The 24998-nt window shown below is 41.9% G+C and overlaps 1 pseudogene across 1 annotated transcript; it reads right to left on the bottom strand.

Annotated features, from left to right (window-relative positions):
- On the bottom strand, window positions 1–24691 carry LOC308515551 (annotated as a pseudogene). The gene is made up of 9 exons: window positions 24662–24691; window positions 24023–24077; window positions 20867–20990; window positions 17903–18071; window positions 10710–10791; window positions 8071–8151; window positions 3418–3671; window positions 2372–2423; window positions 1–14 (listed from the first exon to the last, which is right to left on the bottom strand). The product of its transcript is annotated as an uncharacterized misc_RNA (transcript).
- Window positions 24692–24998: the final 307 nt, after the last annotated feature.

Raw genomic sequence — 24998 nt, 5'->3', positions numbered from 1 at the left:
TCAAAAGACAAATCCTGGAAGAAACACAAAAATTTCAAAGCACAGAATGAGAGGAACTAGGCATGAATTTTTTCTTGTTAAAGTACCTTAATTTCTGAAATAAAATTTGTGCCATTAATCAAAATAAAGGCAAAAGAAAATTTAACCAAGGTAAAAGCAAGAGCTTAAAAAATTAAAATGTATCCTTACTCTGCATGAAAATTAATATCTTTATTTGGTGATATTTGAAAATATGTAACAATTGGTAGACCATGTATGCCTGACCAATCAGAACAGATATTGGTAGTAAACAATGTTCATATCAGATTGGCATTGCTAAAGTACAGATCACCCACACACCAGCCCTCCAGCTCCAAGACTATGTGCAAACTCAGCACCTGCTCTTTTTCACAATAGATTATTTTTATGTTATAGAAACAGATATAAAGGTGAAGGGTGCCAAAATACTAGTATGACACTCACCAAATTGCCACTTTGACTTAAGGATTACTTTCAGTTAAAGGCACTTGAAAAACAGCAGATACAAAAGGGACACTCTGATCTCCACTTTACTGCCTGAAAACAGAAAACTCCCATGTGAGAGCTGCCCTCCATATATCAGGAAAGAAACATTCTTATCGCCAAGGACGGAAAGCTGAGACAGAGAATTCTGCACAGACTTTCTTAAAATAATTCTTATCTTCCTTTAACCTCCCTCTGTATTTTATTTTCCACAATTGCCTCTCTTTGTTCAACCTACTATTAAAGCATTTAGGTTTTGCCACTTCTTTGGGTCTTTATTTCCTTATGAGGGCTCCTATGTCATATAAAACTATTATTAAATAAAATTTATATGCTTTTCTTCTGTTAATCTGATGTCAGTTAAATTCCCAGGCCCAGCCAAAGATCCTAAGAGAGTAAAGTCTTGCCTCTCCTGTCACAACCTTCACAGCTGGGTTCAGGATGACTTGAAGGAGAGCCGATGACACAATAAATACACTATACAAAATATATGAATTTAGAAGGCATTGGGGGGCCAGGTGGAACCTCTTTTGTGAAGAGTAACACCAAGACCCAGTCTCCTTTTATTCACTTTGAATACACACTTATCCTTTAGCAATGCATACAGGCGGATCAAAGGTAAAGTGTGGTATACAATGTAAAGATTGTCAGGTCAGAAAATCGCCTTGAGCCATTGCAATCACAGCAGGTCTTGCAATCCATTGGCCTTCCAATGTCTCTTTTTAAAAAAAATAAAATAAAATATATATATATATATATATATATATATATATATATATATATATACTTTTTACAGAGAGGAAGGGCGAGAGATAGAGAGTTAGAAACATCGATCAGCTGCCTCCTGCACATCTCCCACTGGGGATGTGCCCCCTCAGTCCGCAGGCCTACGCTCTATCCACTGAGCCAAACCGGTTTCGGCCCAATGTCTCTTTTTGATGTTAACTGCTATTTGCTTTAGCCTCCGGCACTCTCCTACAAAGGCAAGTTTCCCAAACCAGAATATCCCAAAGATTGTAAGGCCCAGAAACCACAGCAGGTGTCAGCCTACTGGAAAGAAGGAAGAAAGAGTTCTTGCTTCTCTTCTCTGACCTCACCACCCACCTGCTGTAACCCAGCGCCCTACGCTTTGACTCTGAAATTCAGTCCACATATCCCCTTCTCCATCGGACACATTCTTACGCATTCTACAAGATCTGGCTCAAAAAGTCCCTTCCTCCATGACGTTTTCCTTGATACCATTAGCCAGACTTCTGTTTACTATTCTTTCAACTAATATTTATTGAGCACCTATTAAGTTCCAGACACGCATTTTTAGCCCTGTGCTATCAACTGACAGCTATGTCTGGGCCTGACCCACCGGCTGGACTTGGATTAGTCCTTGGTGCACTTCTGGTAAAACCAAGGAAGAAATGAGTCAGCATTTAATCCTCACAGCTGAGTTTGCAGTAGGCCCCTTCATTAACCCAGTTTTACAAATGTGAAAACGGAGGCATGGGAAAGTTAGATGACTCGCCCAAGATAATACAGCTGGTGAGTAAATAGAGCCAGGAACCAACCATGGTGGCCTTGAACAGCTAGCTGCCAACCGCACTAGCTGTATTCACTTCTTGATAGGTAAAGGCTGTCACGCTTAATCGTTTATTTGTAGGTTTGGAGTTTATTTTGTTTTTTGAGCAATGTTTTAAAAGAGGGAAATTTCTTTGTGATTGTTTTCCTTGAAAGGGTATTTCTTCCATATGGAACACTGCCTACTATCTGTATTTAATAGTAATAGATATTCATGCACTCTTTCAACAGATTAATGCAATGGAAGGATAAACTTTGGAACTAGACAAACTTGAGTTCAGATACTGGCCCTACCTCTTACCAGCTGTTTGACTCTGAGCAAGCAACTTGCCCACTCTGAGCAATTTCTGCATCTGTAAGAGGAAGATAACGATGGTGTCCTGTACAATGGCTGCTATGAGGGTTAAATGAACAAATTGCAGGAACTCCTCAAATTTAGATTGCTTTGCAACCTGTACAAAGCTATGTGAATGCATAGGATAATGATGTTGTGAGCAGGTGGTACAGAAAAGATAAATGCAAGACCATCAAACCACAAAGAAACAAACGGACGTTCATAAAGTATCTTTCTTTATGTTAAGAAATCTGACTTTGTTTTTTGTTTGTTTTTAAAGTCTAGTTATTTTTTTTTTCATATGTCTTTATTGATTTTAGAGAGAGGCAGGGAGAGGGGTAGAGAGAAAAATTGATGAGAGAGAAACAAGGATTGCTGCCTCTTGCACGCCCCCTATCAGGCATCAAGCCAGCAACCCAGGCATGTATCCTGACAGGGAATGGAACCAGTGACCTCTTGGTTCATAGGTTGACGCTCAACCACTGAGCCACCCCAGCTGGGCCTGATTTTTATTTTTAAGTGCTTGATACATCTGCAAGAAGAAAACATCATAAATCACAAGTACAGCTATCAGAATTGCACAGTAAATACTACAAATACAGATATGTAAACAAAATAAAATTTCCAGATGTACTAGATAAATTGAAAGTGAGGATCAATTTTATACAGAAGCTTATTTACCAACAATTAATTTCATAAACACCACGATAATGATGGTAGTAATAGCTACTATTCCTACTGTATTTTTATGTCGGGCTTTTTGCACATATCGTATTTAATCCTTACAATAGCCTCATAAAATAGGAATTATCACTCCTTTTCCATTGGCAAAGAAATAGAAGCTTCAGGAGGTGATATGACTTTCCCAAGATAGTGCAGACTAAAGGAGGTGGAGTAGAAATACAAATCCAAAGTTCATTCAGAAAGGGCAAGCAGTTTTGCTTCCCAGATTTTGCCAACCTCATGAACATTTCTCCTTCTAAGCAACACCATTTGCCTCCGAGTGTAACTACCTTATCCAGTTGCAATTCATTCTTCTGGTCAGCACCGACTTCTTTATTTTTACCCAGAAATGTTCTTTCAGCATCAACTTCCTCCATCTGCCTGCCATTTCCTGGTTCCTCAGCAAAATACTCTTCATTTCCTTCTTCTTCAATTCCCCAGATGTCATCTTCCCTTTCCTTCTCCTTTCCTTTTTCTTCTCAGCTTCTTCCTGTTTTCTTTTTTCCATTTCTTCAAACAGTTCTCTCCATTGCTTCTCTACATCCTGTTTAGACTGTGGAATTTCAAAATAATTTACAGATGGTATAAACAAAGTTAACCCACTTTAGAAATGTCTGACATCTTCCCACACTCTTTAAGATATCTGAGATGATGTTTATTTACATACAAATTTTCAGTATGTGTGGGGTGGAGAGAAGTGTGTGTGTGTGTGTGTGTGTAATTTGTTCAAAAATAAAATTGGTTCAGATTCAACAAACATTTACTGAATGCTTATAGCATTGCTAAACTCAGTGCAAAACACGCTATACCCATTATTTCTATTCTTCACAGCAATGTGTGAAGTGTTACTAGTCTCACTTTCTAGAAGAGGAATCTGCGGTCCAGACTCATTAGATAATTTGCATAAGCTATATAGCTAGTGAGTAGCAGAACTAGAATTAGAAACCAGGTTTGAGCTCTGGCTCTGAGTCTGGCTCCAAGTCTGGCTCCCTTTCTGCTATATGACAGTAACACAGTCTTGAAGGAACTCTTTGAATTTATTTTTGAACTGTGACCAATAAAACACTGCATTAAGCCCTAGCTAGTTTGGCTCAGTGGATAGAGTATTGGCCTGAGGACTGAAAGGTCCAGGGTTCAATTCTGGTCAAGGGCACATGCCCAGGTTGCAGGCTCAATCCCCAGTAGGAAGCGTGCAGGAGGCAGCTGATCAATGAATCTCTCATCACTGATCTTTCTATCTCTCTCTCCCTCTCCATTCCTCTCTGAAATCAATAAAAAAAAAAATTAACAAACAAACAAACAAAAACCACTGCATTAAGTCAGAAATGGGACTCCTTCTGACTTCTCTATGTGTTCATCCAGGCCCTAGAATTTGATCCCTAGAACAATCTTCATAGATTTTTCTATTCAGAAGGGCCTTAAAGAGAGGACACACAGTACAAATTCCTTTAGGGCTTCAATCCTCACTTGGATCATCTGGGTCAAGAGGTCTTTTACCCAGTCTTGGGGGACAAAGCTAGATTGAGAACCTATATGCCCAATAGGCTGGGGCTGGCTAGAATCCTGCTGGAAGCGAAAGCTTGACATCCTGTTGTGTTTCCCACATTATTAGGGGGCAAATCTCTCTTTCAATCAGGCCTTCGTTTTCTTCTGCCTGGAAAGCACTGATTACTATTAATGTCTCGATTTCTACACTTCCCTTTCACTGCTCTACTCATGGATCTGTTTATACTCTCCATTCTTTACCAAAACTGCTCTAGTCGAAGGTAAACAACTCCACCAATTCCTCACCTCCACCTGGAGCTACACAGTCCGCTGCTCCTATCTCCTTTTTTTTACCTTCCAACTATAAGATAAATTTTATTTAGAAAGTTCCAGAGGTAGAAGAAATGAGCTCAGGAAACAAATTACAGAGGCAAAAGAAGGGCCCTTGGAGTTGAGGAGAGAAAGGCTAAAGGCAACATGCCTGGGGTTGCGGGGAGAGAAGGGAGGACGGGAAAGGCACAGGAGTACTTCACAAAGGGAGAGCACCAGAACTATCTCCTTTACATTAGACCTCAACCGACTCATGTCCTCACTTCCCTCCTTTCTTTACTTTTGTGCAATTAATCTCTTGCAAGCATCCTCAATTTCCTTGCTCTTCCCTCCCTTAAGTGGGCAAACCCTTGATTCCAGTTAAATGCAACTCTCCATCCCTGCATCTAAGCAGAGAAAGCGGCCAGGGAAAACAATAAAACCAAGCTGATTGTTCTCATTTTGAACTCATTATGACTAAACTGAAGTGAGCCCTTAAGTACTAGTCGGTGGGCCTACTGTATTTCTGTGGTTGATTTGTTCTCCTCCCTAAATAACTATTTCTCACCTTTTTCTTCTCCTCAAACCTCCAAAACATCTTTCTCAATCTCATGCTAAGTTATTGGCCTTACTTCCTATTTCACAATCATCAGAAACTTTCCACTTACTCAGTGGCAGCCATGGAAGTATGCCACTTGGATTTTTCTTAAAGAACTTGTCGGTTAGTTGTGAGGAATGGAGTGAGCTGATAGCCTGTAGCTGCAGCACCTGAGGATCCACTGAAGCATTTGAACCCAGGGCATGATTTTCCAAAGCGCCCCCGGCCAGTGACTGAGTATGGCTGCCTGGCCATTCCCAAAATGGTACTCTTCTGTTGTCAGTCTTCCCACTGGAGCCCTGTGAGCTGGTGAGACTTTCTTAGAGCTGCATTGCACTTGGCAGCAATTCCTATCCAATCCTCCATCCACAGAGGTCAGACTTTTCTGCCTGTTCCTTTATCCTCTGCCCTTCATCTTTCCCAGGCATTATGCCCAATAAGTCTCCTTGTTTCTAACTCCACCATGGTGTCTGCTTCCCAGAGAAGCCAACTGACACATACTCCCACCACCACATATACCCACCTATTTGTATCTATTCTCATATAGTCATTCTTACTTTTAAAAATTGATTTTAGAGAGTGAGGAAAGGAGAAATAGCGACAGAGAAACATCAATGTAAAAGAGATACATCCATCAGTTGCCTTCCATAAGGGCCCTGACAGGTGATGTAGTTGGTATGTGCCCTGACTGGGAATCAAACCCATGACCCTCTGGTGCACAGGTTGACACTCCAACCAATTGAGTAACACTGGCCAGGAATATAGTCATTTTTCACTCCTGTGATTATGAATAAAATGCCTGTATTCCTATAGAAAGTTAAACTATCTTCTTTGGCAATAGATCTCACCCACTCTCATATTCTCAAGAACATTGCTCCAGAAATTCTTCTGTTTCTCTCCTATATTGTTTCTCTCTTTGTATTTATTTCTTTTAATATATTTTTATTGATTTCAGAGAGGAAGAGAGAGGGAGAGAGAGATAGAAACATTAATGATGAGAGAATCATTGATTGGCAGCCTCCTGCATAGCCCACATTGGGGATCGAGCCCACCACCCGGGCATATGCCCTGACTGGGAATTGACTCTTGGTCTCCTGGTTTACAGGTTGACACTCAACCACTGAGCCACTCCAGCCGGGCATTGGAACAACGGTTTCTTGAACAAGCAAGTTATGCTCCTATTTCAGTGACTTTGCATTTGCTATTCTTACTACCTAGCAGGCTTTTCTTCTCCAGGGATCTGCGCGGCTTGCTCCTTACTTCAAGTCTCTTAAATGTTACTTAATGAAGTCTGCCCTGACCACCTCTATATACTAGTAAAAGAACAAAACCCTTGTTATCAGAGTCCATTCTATTGCTTTGTTGTTCTTCATCATTTAGCTCACCATCTCACTTATATGTATTTACTTCTTTATATGTTTTTTGTTGGTCTCCCTTAACTGAAGGTAAGCCCCATGAAGGCAGAAATGTCTTTGTTTTATTTCACTGATATATCCCCAGCAACAACGGAAGTGCAGTGAACAGGCACTCAACAAGTATTTTTCAAGTGAATGTATGGTTTAATAATAATAGATACCACATGTTGAGCACTTTCTATATGTCAGGAACTTATAAGATAGTTGCTACCATTGTTCCCAATTTAAAGATGAGGAAACCAAAGGCCAGGGAGGTTAAATAATTTTCCAGTGTCATATAGCTTGCAAGTGATGGAGCCTGGATTTGAACCTAAGCAATCTAGCTCTAAAACTCATTCTCTTAACCAGCATGTAATATTGCCTCAAGAAAACAGTATCAGATGGTAACCCCAAAGTAAAAGCAAAACAAAACCAGACTAAAAAGTATACAAAAGTCTAATACATTTTTCCATGGTGACTACTTCAAGGCTTCTTTGGAAGTATTAAGTATCAAAGTTCTCTCAAAAATTTGTTTGGTGCCGGTGCTTAATTGGCACTCTAAACATGAGCTTAGTCTGCCTATTGCGTAGTCCAGCACTGGCCACAAACTTGTTTGAGTGGACCTTCCTGCAGAACCAGGAAGTCTAGATGGAGGGTGTCACCATCATGAAACCACTGTCCCAAATATCACTCCACCCCCAAAAAATAGTTCTAGGAGAGCAGGGATGCTGGTAAATAGCACAAGCACCTTCCTTCTTTCTCTGAGTCATCCATCAGAAATGGGTTCCGTGGCTCCCTTCTAGACCACCACACTGCGAGCAGGAGAGTGAATGTTAACATAACAAGTTAAAGGCTGTATGTGACCTTGGGTAGTTTATATATGCTCTCTGAATCTCAGTTCCTACCTGTGAAAAATGGGAATAACATCTGTCTTGCTGGGTGGTTTTAAGGGCTAAGTGGGATAACTTTTGGAAAGTACTCACAGAGTTAAATACGAAGTTGTAGATGTCCAATGAATGTGGGTTCGTTCCCCCACCCTCAGGGCCATGTGACCAGCAAATAAGGTAATGACTGTGAGGCTAATTTTTTTCAAATGCAAATCCTAGTGTACAAATGAGGAGTCAGATATCTGGGATTCAGGGTGGGGGATATCTTACTTTTCTTATTCCCCAGGCCTTATTTCCAACCTCTTCAGCATTTGTAAAAAGGAAATTGTCAAAGATGCTGCCTGATTTCACCTGTTGAAATGAAAACAATGGGATTATTAGAACTAGGTCACAGGGTTTAAGAAATCACCTGAGGCCTTGCTAAAGGCAGATTCCCAGGCCATGGAAGCTTTTACTCAATTCCTTTTATTTATTTATTTTAATTGTTTATTGTTTAAAGTATTACATATAGTGGTACATATGTCTTCTTTTCCCCCCATTGACCTCTCCCCAGCCACCCCCACCCTCACCCCCCACACATGCCCTCACCCCCCCTAGTGTCTGTGTCCATTGGTTATGCTTATATGCATGCTTACAAATCCTTTGGTTGATCTCTTAACCACCCCCCCTTCTCTGCCTTCCCTCTGAAGTTTGACGAGTCTGTTCAATGCTTCTCTGTCTCTGGATCTATTTTTGTTCATCAGTGTATGTTGTTTATTATTTTCTACAAATGAGTGAGATCGTGTGATATTTATCTTTCTCCGACTGGCTTATTTCGCTTAGCATAATGCTCTCCATGTCCATCCATGCTATTGTGAATGGTAAGAGTTCTTTCTTTTTTACAGTAGCATAGTATTCCATTGTGTAGCTGTACCACAGTTTTTAATCAACTCATCTGCTGATGGGCACTTAGGCTGTTTCCAAATTTTAGCTATTGTAAATTGTGCTGCTATGAATATAGTGGGGCATATATCCTTTCTGATTGGTGTTTCAGGTTTCTTAGGATCACTGGGTCAAATGGGAGTTCCATGTTTAACTTTTTGAGGAAACTCCATACTGTTCTCCACAGTGGCTGCACCAGTCTGCATTCCCACCAGCAGTGCATGAGGGTTCCTTTTTCTCCACATCCTCACCAGCACTGTCGTTTGTCAATTTGTTGATGCTAGTCATTCTCACAGGTGTGAGATGGTTTTTTACTCAATTCTTAAAGTGAAGTGAGGAAATACAAAGGTGATTAATAATATAGAGGATTCAGATGCTGTACTACCTTTGCTGATCCACTCTAGAAAGACATTAATTTACTGTTTCCTTAGGTCCTGTGCTCCCCAAGCCTCTGACCACTTTTCAGAGGGTTGGAAAAAATCTTTCATCACCCTGTTAGGCTCCAAATTGCTACCCAGTGGCTCTTGTCTCAGCTCAGATCGACAGCACCTACTTCTGATGCCACTTATAAATGCCCTTTTTAAGGTTCTCTCCTAATATAATCAGAGAAACTAGAAGAACACAGGGAAAAGAAAAGGAGTGCTAGCAGAATTTAGATTCTCTACCACATTTTGCTATTTTCTTTAAATAACATATTTCGTATTTGCAATAAAAGGAAAAGGTGAATTCACATATATAATTTAATGATAAAGAAACAGAACAGAAAGAGCACAAGTCATGGAGTCATACAGACCAGCTCAACCACATGTCAGCTGTGTGACTTTGGGCAAGTTACTCAACTCCTCTGAGCCTAGTCTGTCATAAGAAAAGTATTGAAAAAATAATAACCCCCTTGCAGTATTGTCAGGTGAGTTAGAGACAATATATGTAAAGCACGGTGTCTGACAGATAGTCAATAAATGGTAATAGCTATTATAAATTTCAGGAATCTGGATATGTTTCAAAAGGAGCAAAAGGAAGGTCATTGCTTTTGTGTTTTTTGGTGTGTTTTTTTTTGTTTTTATGTTAGCATTATGTTATGTAAATCAGTAAGTTACTAGTAATTGTGTGGGAGCACGCATGTGACCAAGAGATAGTTTGCAGCATGAGTTATATATGTCCCTCCTCCAGGGTTTGAAAAAGTTTTGTTTTGTTTTTAATTAAGAAAGACTTTTATTTGGCTTACATCATCCCACCAACCCTGCCTCCAACAGAAAAATAAATGACAAAATAGCCACTTTGAATAGACATTGTTATTTTGCGCTGACCCATTTAAAAAGTTGGTTTCAATAATTCTTTGTTCAACTTTATGATATATATATTTTTTATCTTTGGGATGTCTTTTCTCTTTTGAGTTATCAGCAGTCTTGGTTAGAGAACTGCTCGTTTCTTGGCTCTTCCATTTTCCCTGCTCCCACGAGAAATATTCCTAATCTCCCCTGTTCTCTTCAGTGTCCCTTTCCCTCCCACCCCCTTACACAAAACTCATGGCTCTGCCTCCAACTGAGAATCAGGACTTGAGGGTCAGCCCTGCTTCCTAAAACTTATAGGGGAGTGATCACTCTGTGCCTTCATGTTTTCATTTGGAAAATGGAAGAAAATACACCCTCCCTTCTTTCTTACACAGTTCTTAGAGGAAAAGAACATGTGAGAAAGAGCTTTGTTAAGACTGTAAAGCCTGAAATGTTCATTCACAGAAAGGTATCTGGTATCCTGCGCTATCCCACTTGGATCAGAAAATGGAAAAGGCATAGGTTTGGGCACTTATTGCCTATGGGGTCTTTATGAGTCAAGTCACTTTTTTGAGCCTTTGGTTTCCTCATTAATCAATGGAGATCGCAAGTCCTACCCTCCCAGCCTCGCAGGGCTGTGACACAGACCATGTGACTTAAGGGATGCCAGCAAACTTTGCATTATGGCTAGGCTTTACTCATTGCATTTTATGTCACCAATCCTTCAAAACACAGGAGTCCCAAAGATAGGAGAAGGAATTTTCTGTGCTTGCTGCCATCTTTTCCCAGTCTCTGCCTTCTAAGGGGGAAAAAAAAAAAGGCAATGATGCCAGATCAGAGCACAGGAAGGGTCAGGGTAGGCGAGAAAGTTAATCAGCTCAAGAGGCCAAGGCAGATCATGCGGGCAACTGGGCTTACAGAGTATTTGAAGGCTGGAAACCCAGGTTGGGACAGGGCAGCTAAGGGAATTCCCACCCATTTCCATACAGAGAGTCACTAGGCCTTTCCAACAAGGTGCAGGGGCCTTGTGGTAAACTGGATGTGCCATGTTGGCTGAGTGGGTAGAGTAGAGTAGGACCTGTGACTGCCAGACCCAATTAGAACTTAGAAGAAAAGGATACCAGCAAGGATGATGTCACCGCTGTGCAGAACTGTAGCACCAAGTGGGGGGGGGGGGGAGGCGGGGGGGGGGGGGGTATAAATGCAGTGTTTCAGGCTCATCCCAGACCTGGGTCAGAATTCACATTTTAATAAAATCCCTGAGTGATTGGTATGTACTTTGAGAAGCTTTCCTTCTTCATGATGTAAGTTTTCAAATAGAAAGGTATGCCTGCTTGGAGAGTTTGGTAGAACTCAGAGCAATTAATGCCAGATAAGTTTAAAATTGTGTAGATGAACAAAGAAACAGTTTAAAATGTATACCTTAATGTTTGCAGTGAAAAAACCCCAAAAACAAACATAACCCCAACGCATCTTGTCTTAAGGAAACAATCAGATTAGGCATATTAATATGACCGCATATTTTTACAAGATGTAGGAAGTTCCTATTATTTATTAAGAAGGCATAACTGAAATGGAAACTTACGCAAAATGTACCCACAGTCTTCAGATAAAACGGAAAGGAAGGGACAAAATGTGTCCCTTTCTCCCTTCCTTCCTTCCTTCCTTCCTTCTCTCCTGAATCCTACAGGGTAATTTATGTACACCATCCCCTTGCACTCGTACCAGCTGTGTACCTTTGAACAAAGTGAGCCAAGAAACAAAGAAAGTAGAAATAAAGTGGAAAATGAATAAACCAAGAACACTTCAAATAGGGGGTGTCTGTCCCAGAGACCCTTGGTAGTCTTGAGCTATAGAAAGCCCTGGTCAGAGACAGAAATTTGCCCGACCACAGGACCTTCCAGGATATACCCAAGAACAAGTGGCTGCAGTTTCTAGAGGCTCTATCACATAGTGGGTGTGGTCAATAAAGCAAGGACTGCAGCGGCAGGCGGACCTTTGTTTGAATCCTGTCTCTACCGTGCACTAGCTGTGTGCTCTGAGGAATGTCACTTGACATTTCTGAGTCTCAATTCTCTCAAATGTAAAATGGGGTGATAATAAGGAATAATAATACTTACTTTACAGAATTGAGAGAATTAAAGGATATAATATAGGTAAAGCACTAATCCCAGGCCAGAGTTTAACAAAAGTGAGGTCCCTTCCCCTCCCATGTTTTCCTCTGTTTTCCTGGCAGTTCACCTTGCGGCTAACCATTTGCCCAGGCTGACTGCCCAGGCCATTAGATTCACAGTCATTCAGCAGCATTACACCCGGGAAGTTCACTGGTTGCTGGGCTATCTCAGCTGCTTTGTGATTCCTGAGCATAACAGCCAGCATCCTATCCTGGAGGCTACTGTCTTGACAGAGCCCTGCCTATCTAACTAGTTTCCATTTTCTCCAGGTTCACTCAGCAGGGAGCACAGAGACCTGCAATATCTCCCCTCTCCCCCAGGCCTTCAGCCAACCCTGACGACATCCGGGGCATAGTCCTCACCAGGAGGTTAGTCTTGCCACCCTGAGCCTGCTTGCTGGGCCTGAAAGAAACCTAGCCCTTAATTTTCCCGTGGTGCTAAAGGCCCAGTCACATCTCCTGGTCATCTGCCGTAATTCCCTGACCACACTTCCCTCCCCCTGGGATTGAAGCCCTTTGCTAAATCCCCTACACATGGCTCACTTGCCTGCCTCTCTGCAGGTCTCCCCTTAGGAACTGGATTCCCGCTGCTGTGTCCCATGCTGCCCCTTGCTGAACCCTGAGCATCTCCTCTGCGTGAGGCTGACTCCACTCTGACCTGGAGAACAGCAACGTAGTAGGTGAGGACCTTCATGGCCTGGCTTTAACAGACCGTTCCAACCTCATCTCCCACCACACCCTACCTTGAACTTTATGCTCTTAAAATATTAAACTGCTGCTTTCGGTTCTTTGCACAACCACACCATGTTACTTTCCACCTAACTGCTGAGCCTTTTGCTCTTGCTGTTCCCTGGGTATGGAATATCTTCCCTCCGACCCAATGTCCCACTTCCCTCTAATGCAGTGGTCGGCAAACTGCGGCTCGCGAGCCACCTGCGGCTCTTTGGCCCCTTCAGTGTGGCTCTTCCACAAAATACCACGTGTGAGCACACATGTACAGTGTGATTGAAACTTCGTGTCCCATGCGCAGAAGTCGGTATTTTGTGGAAGAGCCACGCTCAAGGGGGCAAAGAGCCGCAGGTGGCTCGTGAGCCGCAGTTTGCCGGCCACTGCTCTAGTGAAGTCACGGTTTGAAATTCAGTACATTATTAACATTTAAATGCTGTATATTAAGGACTCATTACATACAGGCACTATAGTATGTATATAAATAGCTCACTTAATCTTCACAACAACCTTTGCATACAGTGGTTATAATAATCTGTTTATGAAATTGATTTTCACAGCAGTTATATTCCTTGCCCAAGGACTAACTATTAAGTTTGGAAGCTCCTCCTGTGCCAAGGACTTTGTCTTTTAATTTCTCACAAGTAGGTGTTACTATATCCACTTTTAGCTGAGAAAACTGGTGCCATACATTATTATAATATTATTGACTTAAGCACCTTGCCCAAAGTTAAACAACTAATAAGTAGCATTGCTGAGGTTAAAACTCAAGTTTACCTAGAAATAGCCTGAGGCTCTTCCTGCTTTGTGAAAATTTTGGGAACTGTTGCTCAGTGGCTTTGAGCCTAGAGAACTTAACTTCACAAAGGTCCAAGAATAGGTTTTGTGTGTGTGTGTCCAATTTGTTTCTTTTCAATTTCTTTAAATGGAATTTATTGGGGATACATTAGTTAATAAAATTATATAGGTTTAAGGTGTGAAATTCTATAATACATCATCTGTATATTGTATTATACAGTTCACCACCCCAAATCATGTCCTCTTTCCAAGAATAGGTTTAACCTAGTTTTTCTTTCTTTCTTTTTTAAACAGCAAATATCACATTTATTGATTATTATTATTTTAAAGAACAGTTGTTTTTAAAAATATTTTATTGATTTCAAAGAGGAAGGGAGAGGAAGAGAGAGAAACATCAATGATGTAAGAGAATCATTTATTGGCTGCCTCCTGCAGGTTCTCCACTGGGGATAAAGCCCACAACACAGGCATGTGCCCTGACCAGAATCCAACCATGATCTCCTGGTTCATAGGCTGATGCTCAACCACTGAGCCACACCAGCTGGGCAAGAACAGTTTATTGATTTTTAGGGAGAGAGAAAGGGAAAAGAGAGAAACATTGATGTGAGAGCATAACATTGATCAGCACACCCCCTATTAGGGATTGAGCCCACAACCGGGCATGTGCCCTCACCAGAATTGAATCAGCAATCCCTTGGCACATGGGACGATGCTCAACCAACTGAGCCACACCAGCCAGGGCCTGCACACACACACACACACACACACATACACACACACACAGATGTGCCCTAGCCACACTGGTCTCACTGCTTTTCTGCTTGCCTTTGAATTTCATGCCTCTGAGCTTTTTCACACATTGTTTCCTCATTACATTTCCTTCATCTCCTTCTCTGCTTATTAAAATCTAACTCATTCTTCAAAGAACAATTAATGCCTCCTCCCCAAAGCCTCCAGTTGAACTGAGTCATGCCATCTTTTGTGATCTCATAGCAACTCACCACCTTTTTCAAAGTATGTCTTTCATTCTGCCTTCTGAAAAATTAGTCACATGCCCATGTCCCCATCAAACAGAAGGTGAAAGGGTGGAGTAGAAAAAGCACAGGCTTTAAAGCCAGACAGACTGGATTCAAATCCTGGCTTCCCACTACTCACCTTGGGCAAATCTCTTGCCTCTATTTCAGCCCAAACTTGTTGGGTTGTCTGAACATTGAATAAATAATATTCACATGGAAGAAAATAAAATCACATTTAAAAAATGCTTTCCAATTTCCCTATTACAATGAATATATATATATATGTATATATATATATATATATATATATATATATATATATGTATATATATATATTCCTTGTTAGATGGGTGGATTCTGAAGAAAAGAGAGATGAGTGAAGGCACATGTTTTAGACACCCAGTGCTATATTGCTCTATATATGAAATAGAAAGATAAGAAAGAAAGAATTGGGGGAAAGGAGATGCAGGCAGAAAAAGGGTAAAGTGGCTGAAGAGAAGGATTTGGGCAAGAGCTTGAAGGGAGATATCTGAAGCTTCAGGAGAAAAGAAAGAAATATTTTGGCGAGGATGCTGAACCAAGATGGCGGCATAGGTTAACGCCGGAGTTTGCTGCTTTGAACAACTACTTCAAAAGTGAAACTAAAAGACAGAGGGACATCACCCAGAACCACTGGAACGCTGGCTGAGTGGAAGTCCTACAACTAGGAGGAAAGAGAAACGCATACGGACACTCAGAGGAGGCGCAGTGCTGAAGTCAAATTCTGAGGTGCGGAGTGCGCGCGCGGAGCGGGCTGGCGGCGGAGGGCGCGGTTGGCGTTTTCAATCGGGAGGGAGTCGCAGACTCTGAGCTCCAGATCCGGGCGAGTCTTTAGGGACCCAGACGCAAACGGGAGAAGCGGGACTGCCTGGCTTTGGTCAGAGCGAGTGCAGCTTTCTCTCCGAGCTTTGCAGCGGGTGCTGGGACTCAGAGAGGCAGAGCCCCTGGGGACAGGACTGAGAGCGGCCATAACTGCTCTCTCTGGCCCACCCTGTTGATCCTGTGCGACCAGCCCCGCCCAAGCCCTGCACAGAGGCATTTGCCGGATAGCCTCAGGCAAACGCCAGATTAGCACCTCCCTAGAGGACAGAAGTTCTCTCACTGCTGACACAGCTGATTCTCATAGCCACTTGGCCTGGAGGGCAAACCCTCCCTGGAATTAGCTACAAGCCTGCACACAAAGGCCACTAGGGGGTGCACCAAGGAAGCATAACAAAATGCAGAGACAAAGAAACAGGACAAAATTGTCAATGGAAGATCTAGAGTTCAGAACCACACTTTTAAGGTCTCTCAAGAACTGTTTAGAAGCCGCCGATAAACTTAATGAGAGCTACAAGAAAACTAATGAGACCCTCGATGTTATATTGGGGAACCAACTAGAAATTAAGCATACACTGACTGAAATAAAGAATATTATACAGACTCCCGGCAGCAGAACAGAGGAGCGCAAGAATCAAGTCAATGATTTGAAATGCGAGGAAGCAAAAAACACCCAACCGGAAAAGCAAAATGAAAAAAGAATCCAAAAATGCGAGGATAGTGTAAGGAGCCTCTGGGACAGCTTCAAGCGTACCAACATCAGAATTATAGGGGTGCCAGAAGATGAGAGAGAGCAAGATATTGAAAACCTATTTGAAGAAATAATGACAGAAAACTTCCCTCACCTGGTGAAAGAAATGGACTTACAGGTCCAAGAAGCGCGGAGAACCCCAAACAAAAGGAATCCAAAGAGGACCACACCAAGACACATCATAATTAAAATGCCAAGAGCAAAAGACAAAGAGAGAATCTTAAAAACAGCAAGAGAAAGAAACTCAGTTACCTACAAGGGAATACCCATACGACTGTCAGCTGATTTCTCAACAGAAACTTTGCAGGCCAGAAGGGAGTGGCAAGAAATATTCAAAGTGATGAACACCAAGAACCTACAACCAAGATTACTTTATCCAGCAAAGCTATCATTCAGAATTGAAGGTCAGATAAAGAGCTTCACAGATAAGGAAAAGCTAAAGGAGTTCATCACCACCAAACCAGGATTATATGAAATGCTGAAAGGTATCCTTTAAGAAGAGGAAGAGGAAGAAAAAGGTAAAGATACAAATTATGAACAACAAATATGCATCTATCAACAAGTGAATCTAAGAATCAAGTGAATAAATAATCCGATGAACAGAATGAACTGTTGATTATAATAGAATCAGGGACATAGAAAGGGAATGGACTGACTATTCTTGGGGGGGAAAGGGGTGTGGGAGATGCGGGAAGAGACTGGACAAAAATCGTGCACCTATGGATGAGGACAGTGGGTGGGGAGTGAGGGCGGAGGGTGGGGCGGGAACTGGGAGGAGGGGAGTTATGGGGGGGAAAAAAGAGGAACAAATGTAATAATCTGAACAATAAAGATTTAATTAAAAAAAAAAAAAAAAAAAAAAAAAATAAAGGCCACAGATCCCTATAGAATCGGAAAAAAAAAAAAAAAAAAAAAAAAAAAAGAAAAGAAAGAAATATTTAGAGAGATTTTTAAGGAAATTTTGCTGTATGACATGTAGTGTAACCCTTTCTTCCAACTTTGTACAAAAATACTCAGTAAAATCCACATTTCTCATCAGTGCTTTGGGAGTTGGATTAGTTGTTATTTGTTGGTTTTTCAATAGCTACCACATGAAAACTGGATTCAGGCTTGGAGCTAAGTAAGAGCTGGATTGCCCCCACGGAGGCCTCGTGACATGTTGAGGTTACAGATGCAACGCTCTGGACGCATTCCCCGTGTTTGGTAAAGGTGATCCCTGACCTCCTGTGCCTTTTTCTCACTTCAGAGCACAAAGGCTGGTTGCAATAGTTACATTGAAAGTGTCTACACAGCTTATGACCCTTTTCTCCTTTTCTGAAACCTGTATCCTTGTTAATATCATGTGACTCTCCACCTCTTTGATCTATTTATGTTAACATTTAGGTTTAGGGTTGCTTTTTTCTGTTCTTTGAAGAGTCCTCCAACATAGAGGGGTGGAGCTATCACCTCAGAAATTTCCTATTTCAGGTCAACCTGAGCCCTTTTGACATCTGCAGCAGCTCTCATTAAGACACCCCACCCCCTCCTCACCCCCCCGGGCTGACAGGGACTGCTGCTGTCAGAGGACTTACCAAACACGATGCACTACTTGGATTCCGAATGCATACCCTTGGGTCAGGGTGTCAGGACAGAGTTTTACGTACCTGCCACCGCAATCGATGCCTTGCTTGTGTTTTACTGAAAACTGAACCATCAAGGTCTTGTTCTCATTGTTGAACAGCTTAAACCTGGTTGAGAGGGCATAATACTTGGCTGGTCTGGAGACCTGGTAGCAAAGAGCACAGAATCGTGAAGCTTATATACCCAAGGAGCAGCCCGAGAGACCTAACACTTGGTCTCACCAACCTCTGGAACTTTCTTACACACCTACTGTGCGCCAGATGCTGAGCTGGATAGTTTACACACATTACCTTTTCCAAGCTTCAGAGCAACTCTGCAAATTGGGTATCATCTCCACTTTACAAATTAGGAGTCTGAGTCATGGGGAGGTCAGGCCACTTGGCTAATAAGGACCTGCAATGGGACTTAAGCCATCACTGATTGATTCTTTCTCCTATACCACACCGCCCCTAATTTTCAAGAACTACTTGAATATGGTTTTGCAGCTTCACAAAGCAAGCCCCTGTTTCTTCTGAGGCCCTGTGAGTGGCCAGAATCAGGTTCTGCCATGCCCAACTGCTGTGGCAGAAAGAAGCTAAGCACTGCCTCTTGGGATAAATAATAACCATTGCTAACAGTCATTCAACACTTCCTCTTTTCATTCATATGTACTACTGTTCTTACTCTTCATAATAACCCATGAGGTGGGCTCTACAATATCTGCACTTTTATCATGAAGTCATTGACACTGTTTCACTTGCCCAGGATCTCAAAACCAGTCTATTTCATTCCAGAGGCCCCCACGCTAAGACTTTGCCTTTTCCTGCAGAGAATATCAGAGCTGTAAGGGATCTCAGGGCCTTTCTAATCTAACTACATTACTTTGAAGATGAGGAAACCAGGCCCCACCCAGGGAAAGTTACTTAGCCAAGATCATACAACCACAAATGACAGACATGTAAGCCAAGTCTCCTGACTTCCAGGCCAGTGGTCTTTCCATTATTCCCACTGCTGTCCAGCTAACTGGGTATGACTCTGCCACTTTAATTCTCTGAGCCTCAGTTTCCTCATCAGCAAAATGTGAATAATTATTTTTGCCTCATAGGTTTCCCATGAAAATCAACAGGTAAGAGATGTGAGAAGCACTTTGTAAACTGTCAACATAAAACGCAAGGGGCTATCATCTTCTCGCTCTGTGAGGGCCCTTCCTTCATGAAGCTCTCCGTACTTCCCTGGGTCACACTAGGTTACAACCAGGTTTATGCTAGTCTCTTTGAATAGGTTTTAAGCTCCTTAAGACAGGGGCGTCACTATATTCCCAGTATCTAAGACAAGGCCAGGCAGAGAAGAAATGCTCTGTGTTGAATTGCACAGAAGGATCAAGGTCCTGACTCAGATGTCTCTTGATCATTTATTGCACATCAGACCCTGGCTAAGCACTTTCATGTCTGATGTTGCATTAGGATCTCTCTGCATTTTAAAGAATGTGCTTACTTCCCCAAAGACCTCTGATGAGGCTGGAGCAGCCAGAGAAGACTTCTCTGGAGGAAGGAGTGGGCACAAAGAAAGAGCACTGAGCACGTAGGCAGAAGACTAAGCTTTGAATATCGGCTCTACCAAATCTTGCTATGTAGCCCCATGTTCCTACTCCCTCTGAGCCTCATTTGTTCCCAAGAGACCTTCTAGACAACCAGGGGGGGACCTAAAGAACCTAAGTGGGGTGAGATGTGAGGAGCAACAGCCAAGAAATCAAACCGAGGAGTTGGGTGCCTGTTCAGAGAGCCTTCATAACCGCTAAGAAGCAGGCGTCTCACGGGTCTCTTAATCTGCAATTCTCTCTCATCTGGAAACAATTTTCCAGAGTGGATTTAAATGAGATTTGAAATGCTTAAGCTAGTTCGTAATTCTCCCCTTTAATAAACACGAAAATGAGATTCATAACAGTAGCCAGGAGAGAGAAGATGGGAAATCACTCCAGAGGATGATCAATGAATTCTATTTATAGGACAAAAGTTTTCTCAGACAAAAAAAACAAATAAACAAAACAAAACACCAAAAACCTTGTCTGCAGACCTTGCCCTCAGGGGTCCCCCTCCCCCCTTAATATCATTTGGCTCTTACAGCAGCCTGGTCCAATTAGCATGGCAGGTGATGATTACTATAGCCATCAAGGCTCAGAGAAGTGAAAAGATTTGTCCAAATGGTGCAGCAAGGCATGGGAGTTAGCCCTAGGTCTGTCTGCTCCACTCTCAGTTGTACCAAGCTGCTCCAGGGGAGAGCAGCATTCAGAGGTTACACAGTGTTTTTTCCTGTTTCAAGTGCAGTGTTATATAAAAAATTCTAGGGTTGGGGAAAGCAATATAGTCCGGGGGTAAGGAACATAGTCCTGGGTTAGACCTATAATCAGATCTCAACTCTGCTTCTTGCCAGTTGTGTATATATCTTTGGGCAAATTACCTCACCTCTCTGAGGCATCTCTGCAAAACTGAGAACATAATGGTAACCAACTCATGAAGTTGTTAGAAAGTTTCATGGGCATAATGCATCTAAGGGCTTAGTTTTAAATACCTGTGTCAATAAGTGGGCATTATTGTTTTTGTGGAGTTCATTCTTCATTTACTACTTTTTTTAATTAAAAAAAAAAAGAGAGAGATGGCCTGGCCAGCATGGCTCAGTGGCTGAGTGTCAACCTATAAACCAGGAGGTCAGGGTTCAATTCCCAGTCAGGGTACATGCCCAGATTTCAGGCTCGATCCCAATGTGGGGTGTGCCAGAGAGAGCCAGTCAATGATTCTCTCTCATCATTAATGTTTCTATCTCTCTCTCCCTCTCCCTTCCTTTCTGAAGTCAATAAAAATATATTTTAAAAAAGAGAGAGAGATGATTTGGTAATCATGTAATCATGGATAAAAACAATTATATAAAAGTCAGAATTTTTCCAGTCAATTAGTACATTCCTGAATTCCAGTATTTACCTTTATTTTTTTCTTTGTCTACATAAAATTTTCCTGAAGTGAGCTGAAATCTACCATAATCTGGCCTATGTTTAGAATCCACCCATCATTTTTTCCATCCATCTATGGGGTTAAGAAGAAAAAAAAAACAATATATAGAAATTATCTTAGAGATAACAAGATGCAGCTAAGGCTGAGTATGACTTATGGGAACAGCAAGGGAATATAAGGGGATATTCCTGAAATACCTCTCTCTATTTGATGCCTGAATGCCACCATCTGTGTACTGGCATGTGGTGTGGCTCAACTATTTGGTAGTTGAGCCACTAATACATTAATGCTCCACCTTACCCTCCTCTACGAGAGTTAAGTCCTGAAAACCACCATGGGAATGTATAGTTGAAAGTAGATGGAAAAAATGTGTCTAGGGGGACTGAGCCCTTATACATATTTATGTTTAGAAAAATAAAATCAGCTCATCAAGTAAAGAGATTAGTAATACCATTTCATATTTCTTGAATTAGTAATGCTTATATTGAACAATCAATTTCCATTTATCCCTTTTTATTGCTTAAACTTTTTAGACTCTCCCTTGCAGTTACAAGGAGATGCTGATAAATTTGTTTTGCTCTGGCAAAGATGGCATGCAGACAAAGAGGCATTCTTTTTGGAATCTGGCACTCCATCCAAACATTCAGTGCCTTTCTGATTTTATGCCTCAGAATTGCTGACTCCAACTTCCTAGGCCCACTATGGTCTCAGAGTTTCAAGGCAATTTGGCAGCTTGAGATGGAAGAGGCCTTGCGGGTAGCCTTTATTTCATCTCCTCCCTGCAGCTGAATGGCTATTTTTCCTCTACCCAATATCAAGGGCTATTTCCTTAACTTTGTCCATGAAAACCCCACATTAACACACATTTAATTAAACCACCCTGAGCTGGCTCTGTCATCTCCTGCTACTCAAGTCTGATGAGTCAGCTATCTTCCCTCGAGCCCCAGGGGGTGGGCTTAATGTCTATGGTCTTCCTGTCTCTCCCAAGATCTGTGTTAGGCCAAGAAGTCTCAATGACCACTTCACCTACCGCTCCCGAGGGCCCCAGGAGGTTCTTTCTGCCTAAAGTTGCTGTGGTTTGAATGCACTACACTACATGGTTTCCCATTAGGTCACATGTGTGAAAAGCCCTTTATGACCTAAAGAGTGTACAGCAAATGTAAGTCATAGTACTTGGCAGTTTGTACTTCATAGTTTGTAAGTGATAAAGTGATTTGTGTATAATTTGAGAAATGCCTGTCTTCCTCACCCTACCACTGTGTTCTGGTATCTAGCACAAAATAAATCACCAAAATATTTGTTAAATGGCTGAATGGTGGCACGATCATGCCTTTTGCCTACACCATAAGATCCTCAGCCTTACAAATGAATTAATTCATTTATTAATCCATTTGAAAAATGCTAATTGAGCCTAACAGCCATGTAGAAATGGTTGTACAACTTTGACCTTGAGCTTTATAGGCGAGATCAGAACTCAGAACTTTTAAAAAATATATATTTTTATTGATTTCTGAGAGGAAGAGAGAGGGAGAGAAAGATAGAAACATCAGTGATGAGAAAGAATTATTGATCAGCTGCCTCCTGCATGCCCCACTTGGGGGATAGAGCTCCTGGGCATGTGTCCCAACCAGAAATCGAACCGTGACCTCTTGGTTCACAGGTCGATGCTCGATCACCTCAGGGTATCAGAACTTATAGCTAATTATTTTCCTGGATGAACAGTATTGATACAAATCAAACCTGACACAATTTACGACGTCTCAAAGTAAGGAGAGCCCTAGCCGGTTTGGTCAGTGGATAGAGTGTTGGCCTGCAGACCGAAGGGTCCCAGGTTCGATTCCGGTCACGGGCACATGCCCAGGTTGCAGGCTCAATCCCCAGTGGGAGGCGTGCAGGAGGTAGCCAATCAATGATTCCCTCTCATCATGGATGTTTTTATCTCTCTCTCCCTCTCCCTTCCTCTCTAACATCATTAAAAATATATTAAAAGAAAAAAAGGAGACTTGCTTGTCAGAATAATGTCACATGGTTAATAAAGTCCCACTTTAATACTTTTCCTCTTAACATCATAAAAGGTTCAAGCCAGAATGACCTTTCGTGGTCATTTACTCTGGCCTCCTCATATTATGGGTAGGGAAACTGAAGCCCAGAGAAGGAAGTAACTTGCTCTTGGACACATAGTTGTCAGCAGAGCTGAGACTAGAACCCAGTTCTGCACCCTGGCTCTGGGCTCATTAATCCTTCACTTAGCAAATATTTCTTGAGCATTCACTCTGTGCCAGGCACCAGGCACAGAAACATGAATCTGACAAGGTCCCTTCAAAGAGCTTAGAGTCTGGGGCAGACACACACAGGTAAACAATTATAATACAGGCAAGGGGAGCTGTAGAAGAAAGCACAGGGCAGTGAAATTCAGAAAAGCACTGGCTACCCTCCCCTACTCCCCCCTCCCCCCCAAGTCAGAGTAGACTTCCGAGAAGGCATGCCTAAAGAGTAAGAATTAAAAAGGAAGGCAAGTGGGGACATTTCAAATAGAATGACTGAACATGCAAAGGTCCAGAGGCGTGAAATAACCTGATATTCCAAGGGAAATGCAAGCAGCACTATATGGATTTTCACGGGAGACTAGAGTAGACAGGGGCCAGCTCAAGCAGAGCTCTTACTGAGAGCAGGTAAGCAGTGTATTAACCAAGATTGGATGTTACCATCTTTTTTCCTCTGCTAACTCTTTCCTTCAAATTGGTCAAATAGTGTATGTCCCCAGTGATCCATCCAGCAAAAAGTAACAGGTATTTGTGAGCTGGCACATTTTGCTCATAAATGCACATAATCACACCCAAGTCTGCAGAGTTATACAGGGGTGTCAATAGTAGGTTTACAGTTGCGAGTACAAGAAACACAGTTTATTCTTGTATTATTAATAATTAATTATTGTATTATTTTTCAAACAAGCAATTGTAAACCTACTTTTTTCCACCCTGTAGAACCATGGAGCTCACTTAACCCTGATTCCTCTGTCAAATGAACTTATCTCCACATTGCACCTCCCAGCATGTCAGGCTTGTAATGTAGCTCAAATCAAAGGACTGGGCTTAGGGACTCACCTCTGTTACTAGCTTCAGCAGCATCTATAACTGCTGTAAGACTTGGTTTCTTCATCTATAGAAAGGGGTTACCTAGCTCATAAAGTTTCTGGGAGAATTAAATGAAATATCATCAACACAGTGTCAGGCAAATTATAAGTGCTCAAGGTGAAGCTGAATATATATATGTATATATTCAAAGATGTTATATATACAAAGATTTATAACATCAGCCTGGCCGATGTGGCTCAGTGGCTGAGCATTGACCTATGAACCAAGAGGTCACAATTCAATTCCTGATCAGGGCCCATGCCCAGGTTGCGGGCTCAATCCCCAGTGTGGGGCGTGCAGGAGGCAGCCAATCTATGATTCTCTCTTATCATTGATGTTTCCATCTCTCCCTCCCTCTCCCTTCCTCTCTGAAATCAATAAAAAAAATTAAAAAAAGAAACAAAGACGTATAACATCCAAGGTAAAGAGAGATAAATATTTTTAGCGTTGCAGATAAAAGTTGTGCCTTCCCAGTACCAGGTCCTGAAACAGAATAGGTCCTTCAGAAAATGCTTGGTATTTATAGGAAAACACACATGTGTTGCATTTATTTGACAGCATCAGATTGTATGCTACAAAAGAGAACTTGTTAGGTAAACTAAAGCTTACCTCTTTACCTGCCAACGTTTTGTCTACCATTTTCAATGGAAATTTTTTATAAGCATTATAAAAAAGCCCAGCCTCTTATATAGAGAATCTTAAACAAAAATTAAATTTCTTGAAGACTCAAGTTCTGTATTAGAGTGTAATATACAGTCGAACCAGGAGGTCATGGTTCGATTCCTGGTCAGGGCACATGCAGGGTTGCAGTTTCGACCCCCCAGTGTGGGGCGTGCAGGAGGCAGCCAATCAATGATTCTTTCTCATCACTGATGTCTTTCTTCCTTCCTTCCTTCCTTCCTTCCTTCCTTCCTTCCTTCCTTCCTTCTTTCTTTTCTTCTTTCTT

Source organism: Myotis nattereri, assembly GCF_964212035.1.
Source record: "Myotis nattereri genome assembly, chromosome: 3".
NCBI classification, from domain to species: domain Eukaryota; kingdom Metazoa; phylum Chordata; class Mammalia; order Chiroptera; family Vespertilionidae; genus Myotis; species Myotis nattereri.
This window is presented reverse-complemented; position numbering and strand designations above follow the sequence as displayed.